The sequence below is a fragment of the Acartia tonsa genome, chromosome 15, assembly GCF_053477335.1.
Source record: "Acartia tonsa isolate MP-2025a chromosome 15, ASM5347733v1, whole genome shotgun sequence".
NCBI lineage: Eukaryota > Metazoa > Arthropoda > Copepoda > Calanoida > Acartiidae > Acartia > Acartia tonsa.
The window spans coordinates 19,433,412-19,447,958 of record NC_137274.1 but is presented as its reverse complement, the minus strand read 5'-3'; the positions used below and the strand labels follow the sequence as shown (position 1 = coordinate 19,447,958).

At 32.2% G+C, this 14,547-nt stretch overlaps 1 protein-coding gene and 2 long non-coding RNA genes across 7 annotated transcripts in view; 1 reads left to right on the top strand and 2 right to left on the bottom strand.

The window, feature by feature from the left end:
• The window catches only part of LOC145307199 (uncharacterized), a 184,246-nt gene that overhangs the window by 76,104 nt on the left and 93,595 nt on the right, over nucleotides 1-14,547 (bottom strand). The window lies entirely within an intron of this gene.
• LOC145307577 (uncharacterized) lies at nucleotides 4,015-5,865 on the top strand. The gene is made up of 3 exons (XR_013875514.1): nucleotides 4,015-4,086; nucleotides 4,440-4,529; nucleotides 5,357-5,865. It is a non-coding gene; the product is annotated as an uncharacterized LOC145307577 (long non-coding RNA).
• Nucleotides 6,843-14,547, bottom strand: part of LOC145307205 (uncharacterized) — a 26,518-nt gene continuing 18,813 nt past the window's right edge. The window contains exons 2-5 of the long non-coding RNA XR_013875345.1: nucleotides 13,670-13,771; nucleotides 12,407-12,483; nucleotides 10,821-10,889; nucleotides 6,843-8,924 (exon numbers count right to left, since the gene is read on the bottom strand). This is a non-coding gene — a long non-coding RNA (uncharacterized LOC145307205). The remainder of the gene's footprint in view (nucleotides 8,925-10,820; nucleotides 10,890-12,406; nucleotides 12,484-13,669; nucleotides 13,772-14,547) is intronic.

Genomic DNA, 14,547 nt, shown 5'->3' with positions numbered 1-14,547 from the left:
GATATATCGATATATTAAAAATACTTTTTATTTTTAAATATTTCGTAAGATTGGTCGTAAGCCTGTACAGGACAAGGATGACGACATCCATAAAGGCGAAGCTTTGAAATGGAGGGACAAACGAACATTAACACTTGTAGAGTGTCACAACTGAATAATATTAATATTAATGCACATGTCTATAGAAATTGTAAGTAAATTTGTTGCAAAACTAATTAAATACATGTTACTGTTTAAAGATATACTGACGTTTTTAGGACTTGATTATAGAGATGCTTTGCTAATAACATTATACCTTGTTGTAATAGGAATCAGCATAAAAAAAAACAGATGAATATAAATTTTAGCATAAAAATTAGTTGTTAAAAAAGTAAAAAATCAGCTTGTTTTAAATGGACGTACGAACTTTCTGGTAACGATTATAGAGAGGCTGTGCTTTTAAGTCATACCTAACTGTTATAGGAATCAGCATGCAAAGTTTGAAATCGATATGACAATTTTAACCTGTTTAAAGAAAAGAGATAACTGTAACGGAGGTACAAACGCACGGACGGACCGACCCTTTTTATAGTAAAGCTTCGCTTTTAATAAAGTCTCAGCGAGAAAAAGCACAGAAATAACTTACTCAGGGATCTAAAGGGATAAGACAATGGCCGATAAATTGATGTACTAACCCCAATTATGATACATAAAATTACCCCATATGTAGATTACAATTAGCAGTTGAAACGTTTGGACACTCAATCAAAATTTAATAAAAGTCCCCAAGGTTGTTGAAAACGTTATTATAAAACTTTGGGGACTAGTCCAATAAACAGCCCAATGTCCACTTCCTCACTACTTTAAAGTGGACTTTTCTTCAAATAACTACTTTTTAAATAAATTTCACAAAAATTATATTAGGATAAGTCACTCCATTATAAACTTCACGTAAAAATATTCTAAAATATATTTCTGTAATAGTTTTAAGCTCCAAAAGTTACATTACACAAAAAGCCTTGGAAAGCTTTAAACACAGTTGTTACTTTAATGAAAAAAGTATCTAAAAAACGGCTTTCATATGACATACAGGATTTTTTAAGTAATATTTATCCTTAAATATATTTTTTTTTACTTTAATAGGTAATTTTTTTTATATAGAACGTAAAAATAGTTATTTTTTAAATTGAGAAAACCCATAAAAAATTGTAAAATATATTTGTCCTTAAAATTCATTTTTTGGCCAGGTGCCAAGATTTGAGTCTGGTCCTTAAAAGTTGCACAAAATTGTTAACAAACAAGAGACGAGGAATACGACAATTGACGATAAATTTAATGTACAAACCCAATGATGAAAAACAAAATTAATTAAATGTATATTAATAATATATTAATCTGTAAATTTTGTCACTTAAATTAATTTGACAAAGTATTTAAATTTTTTTTCAGCTACCAAAAATAAAAATGCAACTTAAAAACTTTGGGTACTAGTGTAATTAGTAATCTGTTGTCTCTTCCCTACATAGTGAGAGCCTTATTAATTTTTTGCTTTTCCTGAGACAATAAGAGTTATTATCATGAGCAAGGACGTACAAGCTTTTTTTAGGGAGTGATAAAAATTGAAAAGTAACATTTTTTTTCGGGGGGGTAATCTTTACATCAAGAAGCAAGGACTTCCATGCTTTTTTATTAGGGGGGGGGGAGGGGGTAAAAACAAAAATTTGGGGAGAGGAATAATCACCCCTTTACTCCCCCCCCCCCTCATTGGACGTCCATGATCATGATGTCCTTTACCTTATATCAGTCTGTTTGTCTATAAAGCTTTGTGGTGCATAAAACTTTGCAGCATATTTTCTTAGCTGTCATTGAAGATATACGGCTTTATTTTATCCTTATAATAAAGTAACTGGATGTGTGTTTTTCTGTGTGTCTGTCTGTACCAAAGGATCTTGCTAACTGCTGAACTGATCAGGTTCTCCTTAACAGGGTAGCTTATCATAGGTCCTGGGAAGTTTTATAACAATTTTGGGGTGGGTACCACCACCCTCCTAAGAGAAATCGCAAAAAAAATATTTTACATCAAGACTTGAATGAAACATAGAAATGTGATGTAGAGACTTGAAAAACTAGAAATGATACATATTTATTTTTAAAAAACATTTAAAGTGCCACTAGAGGCCTCCTGGGGCATAGCCGGTAGTTGTAAATATTCCACTAAATATCATATTCTACATTTGTTTGTCCAAAATCTTTCACCTTATTATGCTATTATATTAATTTTTTTAGAATATTGCATGAAAACTAACAGCTAAGCTACATCTGCAAGTTTTCCTCCTTGTTTTAAAAAAAGTAAAAATATAATTTTACTTTTGTTTTAAATGTGAAGTAAAGATAAAAATGTAATTTTAAGATAAGGACAAGGACATTTTTGTACAATGCACAGCAAAATTAATTGGGTAAAAAAATGGTGTTAACAGATAAAAGAGTTATGAACTTGATGTTGTTTAACTCGAAAAGCAAAATTTTGACTGACCCCCTGACTGTTGCTCAACATGTAGTGCATCTGCTTGTTATCTGGTAGGTGATAGGTTTAAATTATCTGGTAAGTGATAGGTTTAAATCTCACCCCAATACCACATCATAACTAAAGACATTAAAACTGGTTTCTATTGCTGCTATGTCAGGTGTGTGACATAAATATTTAGAGTAGGGAGAATGCCTTGGACCAAAAACAGGTGCAACTCTGTACTATACACAGTTAGGACTTTTCAGACAAAGGTTTGAATGTCAGTTGGATCTTACTTAAACTAATATCCACTAGTGGGCCTTTGAGTATTGCATCCCATAAAAGGCAGATATTGCCCTTGGGTTCCTTGGAAACCCCACAACAGTAGGGTAATAGATAACTTTGATCGATGACCACAACCACTAAAGATGGAAAAAAAGAGGGGTGGCACTTTAAATACTATCATAGAGAAAAAATATAGATGATGACATGTTCAGTGACAGTAGATTTATATATTTATAAAGAGAGAATCCACTGCAGGCACAGAAATATTTTTGCATGTGTTTTTACTTATCTGTAGACATGCATGTTTGTTATCATAAGACAGGAAAAGTAAGTATAGAGAGCTGTAAACTTTGATAAGTAATAACTAATCATATACAGAAGTCAGTGCTCTACAAACATCCGAAGCATGAACCTAACTGTAATACTTTTCTTCCTGTTATTAGAAAGTGCAAGGTACTAAATATGTCTTCATATACTAGTGGCCACAAAATAAGTACATTTGTCTGTTTGACATTAGGACAACTAAGTGTAGGGCTTCTAAATTCTTTAATAACATTTATAATATTTTCATTTATCTATAATATCTATATTATTTCTAATTTCTAGTTCTGATGAAACTTGCGAGGACTGTAAAAATTTTATTGGACTAATGCAAGATAGCTACATGACAGAATCCTTTGTCCAGTACCAGACTACTTTTCTTATTTCTTCTCTTTGTCAAGATGACATGGCATGTCAAGATGCTGTACAAACATACTGGCCAGGATCTGATATAAGTTATATTTTTTTTTGTGTATGTAGCCATAATTTCTTAGTGTTTATACTAGAGCTATCAAGATTCATGCTCAAGTACATTAAACCTTGACCCGCTGTCTGACGGGAGCTACTCTTTATTTACTTACCCTTGTAGATTATGGCAGGTGTCCCAAATTAAGTCACTGAAATGAATGACACTCTCCACAGAGGAGCTTGGGATAAGTTATATTTAATCTCTTTTATCTCTTAGACACTGTAAAGTCCCAAGTAGAACCAACCCTTAGATTAAACATCCTTTGTCTGGAGGTTTTAACTGTTCTTGGTATTGAATTCATGTGTAGTTAAGTCAATATAGAGGCAAAGCTCAGAAATTTTCCATAAAAAAATTGTTATTAAACTAGTTTAGATAACATTACATGTATTTCTTTACTACCCAACAATTGCCATAACAAGTTTTGATATTGTTTCTTTATATTTTAGCTAACGCATTGTATCCTGTTTACCTTGATGAGAATCGTGTCTGTAGTAACATTGGAGTGTGTAAGAACACAATATTTGAGGTTAGAATAGAAAATGAATCTTCTTTAGGCACTAAAATTTGTATATTCTTATAAAAATTTAAGTTTTTAAACTACTTTTCACATAAGGGCATTAATAATAACTTATGCATATTTGAAAGCAATATAACCTCATCAAAGCCTGTATTTTATGGTAGTATTTCCAAAAATATTTTCATTTATGAACAAATTCTTCTTGATAGTCATATGAAATCAAAATCATAAATAAGCCCTTCCTTTGACTATACATTGAAACAATAATAAAGATAACTTTATAATTAGTCTACAATCTCAAGAATTAATTCAAAATTTAAAATTTATAACATTGCTCATTTTGTATTATCTATCAAAATTAGAATTCTGAAGCATCCTGTGAAGATTGTGTATCCTGGGTTGAAAAATTAGCTGCTAATATGAGGAAGGAAGATACTATTGCCTTTTTGATGGTAATTTAATATTAAAAGTTTGATTCTTAATATTAGGATGTTTCAAAATTAGCTTAACACATCTGTGTCTGTTTGTCCTCCAGGTCTTTCATTTAGTCTTGGTGAGATGAAATGTGATAATCTTGTCTGCTTTTTAAGCTGGCTAGATGAAAAAAATGGGATAAAGATTTCCCTTCAGAATTTTACTTAGGAAAAAAATATAACTTTCTTGACTCCAGCAAGGGATAAAATTGTAAACTTGTTAAATTACCTCATGGGGGTGAGGTAATGCTTTAGAATCTAAGGTGTGTTTTTTTTAAAAAGAATGCTGCATTTGTTGACATTTTTAAGACATACAACAACAAGTATTTCATGGCATTTACGCTTAAACTAAAAAATGATGACATTAAATAATTTGTTAATCAATAATAATAATAATAAATAATCAAGGGAAACACATTCCCAAGCTACCAAAAGGGGAGATAGCAAGGTAGAAGGGCCTAATGATTATCATTATTATTATAGATTAATAAACTATTGAATGTGGTTGTTTTTTAGATTAAGCATAAATGCAGCGAAATCTTTTTTGATGTATGTTTGGTAACTTAATGTCACTGATTGATTGAACGAACATGACAGAAATGATTGATTGAATGAAGCCGACAGAAATGAATATAAAACTTGAAATCTGGTCCTGTTACCACCTTCTTGAACATACACCGCTTCTGGAAGGGCATCTTAGCATGTGTCTACTATACCCTTAAATGGTGTTGTCATTCTTTCAAAACATATACTAGGACTATAGAAAATTTAGTTTAATTGACTTTCAATACATTAATATATTTCAGGGAGATGGGTATTGCAGCAGTCATGAGAATAGTGGTAACAAAGAAGACCCTTTAGATTGCGTTATATTTGTACAGGAATATGTTGACAAAATCTTTGAAACCTTTGCAGAGAGATTAGTTGAGAGTTCCCTTGAAGTATGCACAGATTTTGGGGATTATTGTGAACTGTAAAGAAATTAGATTAGATACTCTCTTGATCAGACCATTCAATCCAAATACACTTTAAGCTGGACTTCAGAGCCATTCCTTACAGAACCATTTTGTTGCCTCCTCTTACCTACATTATTTTGTTAGTCAGAGGTTCTGAACCTTTAGAGACCTGCTGCAGCTATGAGTATGGCCTAGGCCAGTTCAGCCATAGCCTTAAGATCAATTTTTAAGGCTCAACTTCCATCAGAGACACGTCCTGATAAGGATTTAATCATTCTTCAAGAAAACTATTGATCAAGTTCATTTGTGTAAGTGCCAACACATGATATCTTACATTTCAATATTTGTACAGCTGTCTATTATACCATACAATAAATACATATTCAATATAAGAAATGTTTATTTTATATGTATATAACTACCATGTATTTTTTTCTGCTATTCTAGAACCAATTTTAAAAATGTCCAATTTTTCTGTCTGTCCGTTTGTCAGTCAGTCCATAATGCTATGGGGGAAACATGATTTTCTCAGCTCCCTATTCAAGTTCGACAGCTAAATCAATTCTTATGTTTTTAGGTTTTCATGATTTTCTTGATTTATATTCAGAATTGATGATTGAAATTATCAGGGATTAAATTTGCTCATATTCTACATATTTCCATCAAGTTTCATGAAGATTTGTCCATTAATTGCAGTGCTAGATCGATTAATAGATTTTTAAGGTTGCGTGATTTTAAAAGTTTTGTGATTTCCTATTTTATCAAGGGTAATGTTATTGTATGTCACTGCTTTATAGTAAAAAAAATTTCCAGATATTCATTCATAATTTTGGGGCTTTGCTAGTTATGGATGTTGTCATCCTTGTTCATAATTAGAAGTGTCTCAAAAAATCATCTTGCAATGTCATAAAAATGAGTGATTATCCATCTATTTGTTACGGGTTTTCTTTGCCACTTCTATTCTCATCTCTCTCATTTTTTATGACGTCACATGGCTGATTTTTGTACAGAACGGCTCATTTATTGAGAAAATTCAAGCAAACATGATCAAATTTTGCACCTAATTTACATTTTCAGTAATTGATATATTGACCAGCTGCAAGGACCATTTAATTAGAGTAGACGAAAATATGGTACAACATCCAAGTAATAATATATCGATTATGCGCTCTTCTATTTTCTGATTTTCAAACCTCCGTTTTCAATGATATTGTTTTCCATGTTAAGAAATAGACGTTAAAAGATTTTTTGCAAATAAAATCAATTTTAAGTATCGGGCCTCGCTTACGTTTAGAAGTAACGTGAATTAAGATTATTCGACACTCGCTTTACTAACTATAGCAAAAATATATTTATTTCAATAAAATAGTTTAATCATTTTACACAATAAAAATGTCATTATATATTACAAAAAATAATACAAAATTTATAAAAACTAGGATGACAACATCCATAAGTAGAGAAGCACAAAAATTGGAAAAACTAACTTAGGCCACAGGGGTTAACAAAACAGGTTTCATATTACAATTTTTCATTTAAATGTCTACGGAAAGCTGTCTATAATACAATGTGATAATAGTTATTTCTCGCATCGTATCATAAACAGCTTTCCGTGGATATAAAAATGTACAATTATAAGATTAAAACAAGTTTTTTTAGCCCCGAGATGCCGAAGGCACGGGCTAAAAAACTGGTTTTAATCTTATGCTTGTACATTTTTATATTCGTAGAAAACTGGATATAATACGATGCTAGACATAGTGTTTTCGTATATATGGATGAGAACCGGTTCTTATCCACCGGATACTAATCAGTTTGGAATGAATACGAGAAATAACTAGTATTGACATAATTCAATAAATACAGGGTGTCGTTCAGTATAAAATTTACTAAAATAATATATTATTACGTGGATTTTTTCCTATTAGTTATGCGGATTTTTCATAATTATTTTTTTAAAATGGTAATAAACATGTCCTAAATTTTGTGATTAAAAAAAAAATAGCTAGTCGGTGCTTTTAGTAAGTTGTAGATGTAGTAGAAAGCATGTATAGAATTTAGATATGCAATCGTTTTTTTTTGTAGACCTTATTTTGAAATAATTAAAGTTTTTTTTAATTAAGTTGTTTTTAGGGTACTAAAAGACAACAAAAAAAGAAGAAATTTGCCATTATGAACAAAAATAGTAAGATCTTTAATTTGACACCTTACTTTTTGACTTCTGTCTGTTGAGTAATTATTGAAAAAATCTATTTTGTTGTGACTCAAAACTTTGAACTTTGGGAGCTCGTCACGAATGGGTTAAAGAAAAATCACAAAAATTAGGACACGTTCTTGTACAAACATATCAAAGGAGTAATACAATTTTACATGTGGCACCCTGTATATAAAGTTTTTTTATCCTTATGTAAAAGTAACAGGATGTCTGTCTGTCTGTCTGATCAGAAGCAGCTGAACCGATATGGTTCTCCTTTAAAGTGTAGCTTCACATAGGTCCAAGGAAAGCTTATATCTCTTTTGGGGGGGATGGAATAATATTTCTCATATTCAAATCCGGTGGATAGGAACTGGTTCTCATCCATATGAAAAAAACTATGTCTAGCATCGTATTATATCCAGCTTTCTACGAATATAAAAATGTACAATCATAAGATAAAAACCAGTTTTTTTTAGCCCCGAGGTGCCGAAAAAAACTGGTTTTATTCTTATAATTGTACATTCTATATCCGCGGAAAGCTGTTTAAAATACGATGCGAGAAATAACTATCATTTTTTCTTTTAAAACTAAAATTGAAAATTTGGGTTAAACTCTCTCCCTATCTCAAGTGCCCCTAGAGGCTTTTAGGGGCGTAGATACAAGTAAGAATAAAACTCCATATAACTTTAAAAACCTAAAATAAATCTCTAAACCCTAAAAAATTAAGGTATATGTCTTTTGAAGCATGACCCACAAACAATGAAGAAAGTAGGGATATAGTCCCTTTCGTGACAACGCCTCTTAAGGGGCGTTTCGTCATATTTTCAGAGTAGCTTTTAATAGGTTATCTAATGTTAGGTTAGGTTAAGTAAAGTTGGGTGATTGCCCCGCAGGATAAGAGCCACAGGGGCTAGAAATAGGAGAAAAGCTATTGTGAAAATATTCCGAAACGCCTCTTCACGCAGCTGTCTAGCCCATAGCGTACTGACTGATGGACAGACAAACAAAGTGAATTATAGAGTAGCTTCGCTGCTAACATAATAATAATAATAATAAAATATACTATTTTTTTACATCATACAATAAAAATGAGTATTTTTGTTGAGACAACCTAATGAAGATCTGTGTCTATATTTGTCCATGTCTGTGTGTACTGAAGGATCTCGCTAACTGCTCTTACTATAGTTGAAGGGTCAGGTAGTCGGTTCTGCCCTGTTTAGCCTGGAAAAAAACACAAAAAATGAAGAAATGGAAAGTATCATGTGTGACGTCATAAAAATGCGTCTACTATCCATCTCATCTTTGGGGGTTCCTTTCCCACTTCCCCCCTCATCCCTCCTATTTAGATGTATTTTTATGACGTCACACATGACACTTGCCACATCGCTTCACAAAAATTGTGATAAAACAAGATTAATTATTATAAAAATATACTAGGGATCTAAAGGGATATCCCCAAAGATGATACACAAAATTTTCCCTTTTGTAGATTAAAATTAGTGCTTAAAATGTTTGAACACTTAACTTAATGAATCAACCAATCAAAATTCATTATAGTCCCCAAAGTTGTTAATCCAACAAAAAAGAAAATGTTATTACAAAACTTTGGGGACTAGTGTAATAAACAGCCCATTGTCCCCTATCTATCTTAAATTGACTGTCCTTCGTGTACAGGCATAAAAAGCTTACAGAACGCAGTTTCATAATAACGTTTTCTTATTTGTAGGCTTAACAACCTTGGGGACTTTTATTGACTTTGAATTAGTTGGTTCATTTAGTTGAGTGACCAAACGTTTTGTGTATCGTCATTGGGGATGTACATAAATTTATTTGCCATCTATCTATCTATTTATCTATCTATCTATCTATCTATCTATCTATCTATCTATCTATCTATCTATCCATCTATCTATCTATCTATCTATCTATCTATCTATCTATCTATCTATCTATCTGTCTATCTATCTGTCTATCTATCTGTCTATCTATCTATCTATCTATCTATCTATCTATCTATCTATCTATCTATCTATCTATCTATCTATCTATCTATCTATCTATCTATCTATCTATCTATCTATCTATCTATCTATCTATCTATCTATCTATCTATCTATCTATCTATCTATCTATCTATCTATCTATCTATCTATCTATCTATCTATCTATCTATCTATCTATCTATCTATCTATCTATCTATCTATCTATCTATCTATCTATCTATCTATCTATCTATCTATCTATCTGTCTATCTATCTATCTATCTATCTATCTATCTATCTATCTATCTATCTATCTATCTATCTATCTATCTATCTATCTATCTATCTATCTATCTATCTATCTATCTATCTATCTGTCTATCTATCTATCTATCTATCTATCTATCTATCTATCTATCTATCTATCTATCTATCTATCTATCTATCTATCTATCTATCTATCTATCTATCTATCTATCTATCTATCTATCTATCTATCTGTCTGTCTGTCTATCTATCTATCTATCTATCTATCTATCTATCTATCTATCTATCTATCTATCTATCTATCTATCTATCTATCTATCTATCTATCTATCTATCTATCTATCTATCTATCTATCTATCTATCTATCTGTCTATCTATCTATCTATCTATCTATCTATCTATCTATCTATCTATCTATCTATCTATCTATCTATCTATCTATCTATCTATCTATCTATCTATCTATCTATCTATCTATCTATCTATCTATCTATCTATCTATCTATCTATCTATCTATCTATCTATCTATCTACCTATCTATCTATCTATCTATCTATCTATCTATCTATCTATCTATCTATCTATCTATCTATCTATCTATCTATCTATCTATCTATCTATCTATCTATCTATCTATCTATCTATCTATCTATCTATCTATCTATCTATCTATATATCTATCTATCTATCTATCTATCTATCTATCTATCTATCTATCTATCTATCTATCTATCTATCTATCTATCTATCTATCTATCTATCTATCTATCTATCTATCTATCTATCTATCTATCTATCTATCTATCTATCTATCTATCTATCTATCTATCTATCTATCTATCTATCTATCTATCTATCTATCTACCTGTAGAACTGCATGTTTTTCTGAACAGATCTTGAGATATGGCAGACCAGCTGCAAATACTATAAAACCCTGAAGAAAAAAAATGTAGGTATGTATGAATGAATAATTTAGGACATTTTTATCTGAGACCAAAGCGCGGGAACTTGCACATTTTGTAGTAACTTGTAATACACTTCTGGATAGAACACAGTAATAGTGTCTGACTGATTATGACGTAACAAAAAAATTAGCCAATGAGAGGCCGTTATTGACCAATGGTAAAATTTATAGTGGCCTCTCATTGGCTGATTTTTTTTGTTACGTCATAATCAGTCAGACACTATTACTGTGTTCTTCTGGATAATTTAAAAGAGAAAAGTAGGTTGCAGGTAAAAGTGTGTGTTGTAAGGCTTAAAAATAGTAGTAGAACGATAATATTCACTAAATATGTGTATTTCTCATTGAAAAAAAATATAGACAAAAATTTTTTTAAAAGTTAACATAATTTTTTATCGTTCTACTACTGTTTTTAACTTAAAACACACAACCTTTTACCCGCAACCTACTTTTATTTTAAGTCTTAAATCCGTGTACCAGGCATGTAAAAATCATATGCGAGTTCCCGCGCTTTGGTCTCAGATAAAAATGTCAAATATTGAACCACCCTAGTATGTATGTATGTATGAATGTATGTATGAATGTATGTATGAATGTATGTATGTATGAATGTATGTATGAATGTATGTATGAATGTATGTATGAATGTATGTATGAATGTATGTATGAATGTATGTATGAATGTATGTATGCCCGACAGTCTGTATATATACAATTTCCAATTTTGGCTCTCAAGAACGTCATAGCCTTTTTATTTAGAGAGGGGGGGGGGGTAAAAAATTTATTTCATATAGGCAATGACGTCCAATCTATTTTTATTAGGGGAGGGTGGGGGGGGGGGGGTAAAAATTACAACTAAAAGTTTTTTAGCCACCCCCTTGGAGTCTCTGTTGACTATCCATAAAAATATCTAAACTGATGCTAAATGTAAAAAAAAATTAGCTTTTAAAGAAACAAGGATGACAACATCCATAAAAGCGAAGCACTGAAACGGTAGGATAAACGGACATTAACACTTATATATAAGTGTCAGAACTGAATAATCAGAATATAAATGTATAAGAGTCAAAGCAAAATTGGAAGTAAATTTGTTGAAAAACTGCTTGATACAGGATAATGTTTATGGACATACTTACATTTTAAGACTTGATTATAGAGTTGCTTGATTATAATATTATACTTTGTTGTCTCAGGAATCAATATACCAAAGATCAATCAGATAACTAGATCACATAAGTTTTTTGTTAAAAAAGTAGAAAAATTAACATGTTTAAAATGGACGTACGGACTTTCTGGAAATGATTATAGAGTTGCTACGCTTTCTAAATCGTACCTTACTACTACAGGAATCACCATGCAAAGTTTGAAATTGATAGGACAATTCTAACATGCCTAAATTAACGAAAAAAGCTATCCATCTCAGACGTACGGAAGGACGGACCGACCTTAATTATAGAAAAGTTTTGCTTTTAAAAAATGATAAAATTTACCTTTATACAGTTTTTGAGCAAGTGTTCGACGCTGACGAGCGACATAGAGGGGGCGACACATGTCAACATCTTGGTGCCTATAAAACAAGGGGATAATGTTGTTGATCATAATTGGGGATCTTTCTACAGGGACTTTGGACTAGGGTTGGGCCGGATATCCGGCCGGGCCGGTTATCCGCCCGTATATCCGGTCATTTTCAATATTCGGCCAGTTACATGATATCCAGCTGATTTTTGACGCCGTATATCCGGTTATCCGGCCGGATATCAGGTAATTTGCCGGATATCGAACGTTGGCCAGATATCCGGCCGAAACCAGATATCCGGCATTACAATTCAACCAGATATCCGGTATCCGTTATCCGGCTAAAAAAGTATCCGGCCCAACCATACTTTGGACACTGCTAGCTTGAAGCAAACACGACCAAGCTAATATTGCTTGATTCACTTCTACAAGAGACAAAATGAATTGAAAATTATTGCTAAAATCTGAATATAAGTGTATTTTTTTAAAAATAGGTTGAAAAACGTACTAACTTTAAAATAAAAACTAACGAATGACATAAAGACTTTTCTCGTATTCATTCGAATCCGGTGGATAGGAACCGGTTCTCATCCATACGAAAAAACTATGTCTAGCATCGTATTATAAATGGCTTTCTACGAATATAAAAATGTACAATTATAAGATTAAAACCAGTATTTTTAGCACGTGCCTTCGGCACCTCGGGGCTAAAAAACTGGTTTTAATCTTAGAATTGTACATTCTATATTCGCGGAAAGCCGTTTATAATACGACCAAAGAAATAACTATTAAAAACTTTGGGGACCAGTGTAATTCATATGGGGTCAAATTATTGGTGACCTCTAGAGTACTAAATCTATTGTAAATCAGAGAGAGAGAGAGAGAGAGGACAATGGGCTGTTTATTACACTAGTCCACAAAGTTTTATAATAACGTTTTCCTATTCATTTAACTTAACAACTTTGGGGACTTTAGTGAATTTTGATTGATTACTTAATTAAGTGCTCAAACGTTTCAACCATTAATTCTAGTGTACAGAAAGGAGGAAATTTGGTGTATCATCATTGGGGATATTGTATATCAATTTATCAGCCATTGTCTTATCCCTTTAGATCCCTGAGTTTTATGATATATTTATGGCATCGTATTATAGACAGCTTTCCACGGATAATATGCGGATAGTAGTGCTGATAACCAGTTCTAATCCAGCGGATATTAAGCGGTTTTGTGTAAATAACCTTTAAGAAAGAGGAAGAACAGTTCTGTGGCATCTGATAAAACAAACAGACCGAGCAAAACAAACCCAAGAGATTTGGCTCGGCTTTCCAACACTTGGGCAACTAAAATAGATAGATAGATAGACAGATAGATGGATAAATAGATAGATAGATAGATAGATAGACAAACAGACAGACAAACAGACAAACAAACAGGCAAATAGACAAACAGACAGAAAGACAGACAAACAAACAGAAAGACAAACAAACATACAGACAAACAGACAGACAAACAGACAGACAAACAGACAAACAGACAGACAAACAGACAGACAAACAGACAGACAAACAGACAGACAAACAGACAGACAAACAGACAGACAAACAGACAGACAAACAGACAGACAAACAGACAGACAAACAGACAGACAAACAGACAGACAAACAGACAGACAAACAGACATATAAACAGACAGACAAACAGACAGACAAACAGACAGACAAACAGACAGACAAACAGACAGACAAACAGACAGACAAACAGACAGACAAACAGACAGACAAACAGACAGACAAACAGACAGACAAACAGACAGACAAACAGACAGACAAACAGACAGACAAACAGACAGACAAACAGACAGACAAACAGACAGACAAACAGACAGACAAACAGACAGACAAACAGACAGACAAACAGACAGACAAACAGACAGACAAACAGACAGACAAACAGACAGACAAACAGACAGACAAACAGACAGACAAACAGACAGACAAACAGACAGACAAACAGACAGACAAACAGACAGACAAACAGACAGACAAACAGACAGACAAACAGACAGACAAACAGACAGACAAACAGACAGACAAACAGACAGACAAACAGACAGACA